The 7509-nt window shown below is 44.4% G+C and overlaps 1 non-coding gene across 1 annotated transcript; it reads left to right on the top strand.

Moving 5' to 3' along the window:
• The first annotated feature begins 6761 nt into the window (after positions 1-6761).
• On the top strand, positions 6762-6868 carry LOC143638805 (U6 spliceosomal RNA). Its single transcript, XR_013154635.1, has one exon. It is a non-coding gene; the product is annotated as a U6 spliceosomal RNA (small nuclear RNA).
• The last annotated feature ends 641 nt before the right edge of the window (positions 6869-7509 follow it).

Here is a 7509-nt window from a genome sequence, read left to right as displayed (position 1 = left end):
ACAGGCAAGCCTTGCATAGTCTCTATTTTTTTTTTTTTTTTTATTGAGCAAATATTTATTGAGCATTTGCTCCAAGCTGTTCCCGCTCCCTCCTGTCCCCATGACCACTTAAACTGGCCAATTCCTCTTCCAAGCATCACCTCTCTGAGAACCGCATTCCCGACACCTATACCCCCTTGTGTTGGGTAGGGAAGCCTCCCTCTGTGCCCCTCTCTAGCCCCCTGCTCCTCAGTTACCCAGAGCATCTAATAATTATAAGCACTTACTATGGCTCCTCTGACTCCTTTAATCAGTACAACATCCCTCTAGGTTGGAGCTAATTTGATCTCCATTTTCCAGAGGTGGAAACTGAGGCTTGGTATGACCCAAAGCCACACAATTAGTAAGTGGCAGAACAGGGATTCAAACCCAGGCAGTAGATCCCAGGACCTGAGATTTTCACCACTCCAAGTTCCCGACTTTGTGTAGGATCTATTAGTTTGGCTCAGTAATGAATCGCTTGCCCCTCCAGAATATTTAGTATTTAGGCAAAGCACTGTACTTTGTCTATTTTATTCTGTTTTTTCACACTAGATTTATTGCTCTGTGATTTCAGCACCCAGCACAAAGAAGATACCCATGGTATATTTGTTAATCTAAACCATTAGGTTTAAAATTTTTTCGAGGCCTTGGGGTGGGTAAGCAAGGAGATGATCTAAAGATGAATCTAATACAGTTTCTGTCCACAAATGAGTTCGAATTCAAACACTCAAATAATATAAGAAGGAATGCAGGGCTCTGGAATCTGGGATAGGATTCCTTCACCTCTCTTTTTATTTATTTTAGTTGTAGTTAGACACAATACCTTTTTATTTTATTTATTTATTTTTATGAGGATCAAGCCCAGTGCTTTGCATATGCTAGGCAAGTGCTCTACCGCTGAGCCACAACCCCAGTCCCTCACTTCCCTTTTTAAAAAAATCAATTTCAGCCAGATGCCATGGTGCAGACCTGTAATTCCAGGGACTTGGGAAGCTGAATCAGGAAGATTGCATGTTCAAAAGTCAGCCTCAGCAACTTAGTAAGGCCTAAGCCACTAAGCAAGACACTGTCTCAATATAAAAAGAGATCAGTGGTTAAGCACCTCTGGGTTCAATCCGTAATAAACCCTCCCCAACAAAAAATCAATTTTATTGAGATAGAGTTTACATGCAAGAAAGTACCCATTTTAAGTGTCTATCTCCATGAGCACTGACCCCCATGTAACTAGTAACACTGTCACTTAAAAAACTTCTCCATCTCTGGGGATGGTGGCATGTGCTTATAATCCCAGCTATTCAGGAGCCTGAGGCAAGAGGATCACAAGTTTGAAGTAGCCTCAGCAACCTGGCAAGACCCTCTTTCAAAAAAAAAAAAAAAAAAAAAAAGCCGGGGGGAGGGGGGGACTGGGATTGTAGGTCAGTGGTAAAATGCCCCTGGGTTCAATCAATCCCCAGTACCAAAAAATATATATTTTTCTGTCTCCTCAAAATGGTCCCACATGCCTCTAGCAGTCAATGCCCCTTCAACCCTTATTCCTAGGCAACCTTCATCTGTTTTCTGTCACTATAAGTTAGTTTGCATTTCCTATAATCTCATGTAAATGAGATCATATAACACACACACCCTTTGTGTTTGCCTTTGTGCGTGTATGTGTATGTGCTTAGCATGCTAGTTTGGAGATTCATCCATGCTGTTGAATGACCTCTTCATTTCAAGTCTTTTCCCTGTTCCTAACTTCTTTGAGCCTCAGCCTTTTATCCATAAAATGGGGGTACATGCCATGAGAGTTAGTGGAGGGGATGTCTGCAGTGAGTATAGGACTTGCTCATAGTAGATGTGCAACAAATACCCCCATTAGGATAATCATTGTTGCTAGACTTGTAAGTTCCAATGAGAACAGGGACCTTGCTCATCTTGTTCCCCACTTTTCACCAGTCACGATGGCTACCATTTACTAAAGATAATAAGTGGAAGCTAGGAAAAACAAAGCTAGTGAGAGGCAGAGTTGGGATTTGAACCCAGGCAGACTAGTGCTGGAGACTGAACCCATGGGTGCTGTACCACTGAGCTACAGCCCCAGCCCTTTATTTTTGGTTTTGAAACAGGGTCTCACCAAGTTGCCCAGGTTGGCCTTGAACTTGTGATCCTCCTGCCTTGGCCTCCTGAGAGGCTGGATCATGGGCCATGCCAACAATCCTGAAAGGGAGTTCTTATTCTTCATCACTATACTAAATTTCTTCACAGGTACTTTTTCTCCTCTTCTCTTTCTTCTTGTACCTGTTCTTGACATCTTACCTTTTTACTGACTTAACAACCAAAAAACAAATGACTCCTGACATATATACATATGGTAGTGTATGCGTGCAGGGGGCATTCCAACGGGCACTTTACATGCATTAACTCATGTAACTTCCCAAAGAGGCTCTAAGAAAGGTATGAAGTTTCTCCCCATTTTACAGATGAGGAAATTGTAATGGAGCTGAGAGACTGTGTGTGGTTCAGGAGCAAGGACATCCCCCCTTTGGAAGCTCGGCTTTGCCATGCTCAATGAGACTTTGGCAAAAATCTCTTCCCTCCATGTCCAGTCAGTTCTGCTTGCCAGGTCTCCCCAGGTTCCCTTCCTGACCTTGCATTTTTTTTTTTTTTTTTTCTGGACACTTCTCTCTGACCCCTCCCACAGGGTTTTCTCTTCCTGCTGTTCTAGGTTTCTTTCCCCAGTCCCTCCCGAGCTTTGGCAGGCCAAGGTTACAATTTCAAAAGGAGCTGAACTCCTTCTGGAAAGGGGCTGGGACCCAGCCCCTCCCCTTCCCGTCTCTGCCCATAAATACCCCCTGTGTACTGCGCCCAGGGACCAGGGAGCCTGGCCCGCGCTGATCTGTAATTAGAAACTTTTCTCCCTTCCCTGGCAGGAGGAGGGACGGCCCAGGTCTGGCCCAGCCATTTTGTTTGTCATGAATTATTCAGGAGATGGGAAGTCGAGAGGAGAGGGCCCCTCTACTGACCAGACCAGCTTGGGTCCTGCCCAGAGCAGTCTGACCCACCCAGAGTTCCTTTCATCATTTCAGTTTCAAAGAATAAACAAGCCACGTGCCAGGCTTGACAAACCAGGGGTTTTCTCCGACCTTCTGTAGGAGGTGTGTTCTTCACCTGAGGCCAGGTAGAGGGACTTAGCGCCACAAGGCTAGGAAAGAGGGTGGCTGAGCTGGGTTCAAACCCAGGAAGCACATGTACAGTGCTCATTTGGGGTTATGTCAGCTATGGGTGCTGGGCAGAGGAGGAAGAAGGAAGGAAAGCCCCCAGGCTGGTTGAAGAGGGCAACAGGTGCTTTCCTGTCCCTTCTTGCTCTTGCTATGTCCATGCAAAGGGGAGAAGAGGGGTAATGTGGAAAGGAGACAACATGCCTAGAGGCACTGAAATCTGGGTGATGGGTGGGTTTTATTTTAATACCCCAGCACTAGAAAGAAAGAAAGAATGAATGAATGAATGAATGAAAGAAAGAAAGAAGAGAGGGGATTCTCACAACTCTCTGAGAAAGATGCTATTATGTCCATTTAATGGATATGGAAACTGAGCTCATAGACATTGAGGGAGTTTGTTTGAGGATATAGACAACTGGTTAGTGGCAGAACAGGATCCCCTCCCTTCATGGTATATTCTTTGGCCACCATTCCTGGTGGGTGGGGAGGCATGGGCACCAAGGAATCCTGGCCCCTGGGTCCACGATCATTCTTGGCTTGGACTTCCCTTGTCAAACCTCCCTGTATCCAGGCGCTGCTCCAGGATAAACCCTCTGGGGATCATAAATGACTCTAAATGAGCATCCGGATGATATCTGCCGTCCCACACTGGTTAGCCTCGCAAGGTGGCCTTTGAGGAGGCTTAGGGCTTCCTCTTTGGCACCCAGCCGACCATTCTGACAGACCAGCTTTCAGTGTCGTTTCTGGAGAAGCTGAGAGTTCAGGATTTGGAAAATGACTGGCTAATTCCACTCCTTACTTTCTGTATGAACTTGGGCCAATTCCTTAAACTCTCAGTGAACTGGAATGAAGATAAGGAATAAAGATGGGCTGTTGTGAAGAGTAAATATGATAACATACAGAAAACAGCTGACATCATGCCTAGCACATAATGAGTGCTCAATAAACGTTGCCATTATTATTATTTATTATTACCATTGTCATTATTCTAATTCCTGATGACAGCCTCTCCTTAAACTAGGTTAACTGGAAGGCAGAAACCACCAGATGTTGAACACATGTCTTCTGGAAGAATCGGCACTGCTATTTTTCCCCGGGAAATCTCCCGGTCTGATGTCAGTCCCTCTCTACCTTGAATGGACCTTCCTCTGCCCCTGCAGCAAGGGGTAGACCTGAGACCCAGCCTGGACACAGGATTGGTGGAAGAATGGGCATGTGACCCGGTGAGAGCCAATCAAAGGGAGGACTGAGATTTTTTTTTTTTTTTTCTTTGAAGAGAGACCCACTTTCCTCTTGGGAGGGAAAGGATGCCTAAAGCTTCTGAGCCCCAAAGCAGAACCAAGACCTGGCCAGGAGGACATTAACTGAAATCTTTGAACTCATGCATCTTATTGTGAGTCAGTGAGGAATAATGATTATTACTATGTTTTTTTTTTTTTTTTTTTGCTTGCATCTATTTGAGTTTTCAGTCACTGACAACCAAATGTTCTGACTGAACATGTCAATAAGGTGCACTTTCTCTTTTCCTCTCTCTTTATAGATAGACATAGGAATATAAAATATATGTATCCTGTCTATCTTTAATTAAAATGACAGCGCATGTTGGAGACTCACTTCTAATTATTACTTTTGTTTTACAAACTTAGGTCAAGGGAAAATGTCGAGTAAGACTTTAAGATTCACAACACCTAGGTACAAATTAAGGGCCTTTACTCATTCAACCTCCACTGCCGTGGAGTCTCAGACTCAAGAGTCACGGCTTGGTTTTAACCAGGGTTTTCTTTTCTGCTTTCAGGAAAACATTTAATTTCCACCCTGGGCGTAGTCTGTGCCTAGCTTCCTTGTGGTGCACTGTTTCTGTCTGCCCTTTGTCTGTCAGTCGCTGGTGTCAGAGCTGGTAACTATCTGTTTACAGTTGCAAACAGAGGCATCAATTGCCTTTTGAACCTCCTATTTTCCTGTAAGTGCTCCCTGCTCAATTACATTTGCTGTCTCACTTGCATTTCTTTCTGCATAAAGAAGAGTGTCTGTTTTTCCCCCCTAAAATCTGATCACCTGCAAATCCCCACGTATTCTCTCATGTGTTCTTTTATAGAGGCAGCAGGAGCGACAATCATGAAGGCAGCACCTATTTGCATAGGCTAGAGTTTACAAGACAAGTTGCCACAACCCGGAACCTTCTAGGCCAAACAACAAGGTAGCTGTTGGGTGGTAGGAAGAACCCTGAAATTGGAGTCAGATCCATGTTTGAAGTCTGGTTTTTACTGGGGAGTGATATTGGCCAAATTGTGTGCATGTAGAATATGGAAAAACAAATCCTAACATTATATACAACTATAATGCACCAGTAAAAAAAATATGGGAAAAAAGATTATCTGATTCCTTTAACTAAAGAGAGACCCACTATAAACAACTGACTGTAATTCAAAAAGAAAAATAAATGTGGTTTTGTCATTCACTTGCTGTGTGACCTGGGGCAAGATACCTCACCTTGCTGAGCCTCAGTTCTCATCTATAAAATGGACATGATAGTACGGGCTTCACAAGGCAGGATCATGTAGTGACTTGATGAAAGAACTTTCCTCTGGAAAAGGGCTTTTCTTTGTCCTTTACTTGTCCGGTTTGGGTTCAAAATAATAAGAAAACTAACATTTATTAAGTACCTAATATGGGCTTACAATTCTTTCTAGTTGTATTCAGCCTTACCATGACCCCTTCAAAGTTACTGCTGCTATAATATTTCTCCTTTACAGGGGATAAAGCAGAGGATCAGAGAGGATAAGTCAGTTGCTGAAATCACACAGCTAAGAGACAAAGCCGGGATTTGAAATCAACAGTTTCACTCCGTAGCTTTCCCTTAATCAGAACCATATGTCCCCCACCATGGTAGGAGATATCAGCCACCCACATGGGAGGCCACACAGGGCCAGCGGCTAGGGTTGCTCTCTCCCAGAGGAAGTCATACAATGTGCTGATTTTCCTGCTCCATATCCCAACTCTACTCCTGCCGTCTCTAGTCAACAGAGAGCTTGATGTCACTAGAGTCCAGGCCCTAGCACTTTTGGGAGACATGGTAGGAATAAGGAAATGGCATTTTGGCTTTGGAATTGAAAACCTGGCTCCTCCTGTGGATTAAGGGGAAGTAGAGAAGCCAGGGACATGGGTCCTGTGGGAACTGGGAACAGAGGGATCCATGGGCACATACATCCCACATGCCGCAGAGCACAGGCTAAGATGGGCATGCACCCCTGCAGCCAGGTTCACAGTGAGCACATGAGGACAAGTAGACAGATGTGTGACTGCACCACTCACGCCCTGATACACTCACCCTCCTTAGATTGAATTAATTCCTGGACTTGGTCGGAACCCATTAGGTAGAGTAGTGCATGGATCAAGTACACAGACCCTATCCTTGGCTGCTGGTTCTGGTTCTCCCACAGAACAGCTATGTCTCTGGGCAAATTCTCTCACCTTTCTGTGCCTCAGTTTCCTTATCTGCCAGTGGGATCATAATACCCTCTTGCATTGTTGTTAAGAATTTTGGTGCTTGCTTCGGCAGCACTTATACTAAAATTGGAATGATACAGAGAAGATTAGCATGGCCCCTGCACAAGGATGACATGCAAATTTGTGAAGTGTTCTATATTAAAAAAAAAAAAAGAATTTTGTGTAGATGTAGCACACAATAAGCCACCTTTAAAGGATGCTGTGACTTTTATCTAACAGGACAGCTCTTCTGGGAAACAGACTCAATGATAGAGTTTGGGGTGCAGAATTTTATTAAGAGGTGCCTGTTTTAGTTAGATTTTTCATTGCTGTGACCAAAAGACCTGATAAGGACAATTTTAGAGGAGGGAAAGTTGATTTGGGGCTCACAGTTTCACAGGTCTCAGTCCATAGACAGCCAGCTACATTGCTCTGGGCCTAAGGTGAAGTAGGACATCATGGCAGAAGAATGTGGTGGAGAAAAGTAGTTCAGGACATGGCCGCCAAGAAGCCAAGTAAGAGAGAAAATATAAACCAACAAAATGTAAACCATAAAGGCACACCCTCAGTGACCCAGCTTCTCCATCCACATCCTACTGCCCGCAGTTACCACCCAGTTAATCCCAGGGGATCAATGCACTGATCGGGTGAAGGTCTTCATAAGCCAATCATTTCACCTCTAAACTTTCTTGCATTGTCTCACATGTGAGGTTTTGGGGGACACCTCCTATCTTAACCATAACAGTGCTCTTGGTATTGACACTCGTGGAAAGAAAGGGAGGGAAGCAGGGTTGGGTAGAGGGGG

The sequence above is a fragment of the Callospermophilus lateralis genome, chromosome 1 (assembly GCF_048772815.1).
Source record: "Callospermophilus lateralis isolate mCalLat2 chromosome 1, mCalLat2.hap1, whole genome shotgun sequence".
NCBI classification, from domain to species: domain Eukaryota; kingdom Metazoa; phylum Chordata; class Mammalia; order Rodentia; family Sciuridae; genus Callospermophilus; species Callospermophilus lateralis.
Note: the sequence above shows the minus strand (reverse complement) of the source record. Positions and strands in the feature narration are given on the sequence as shown.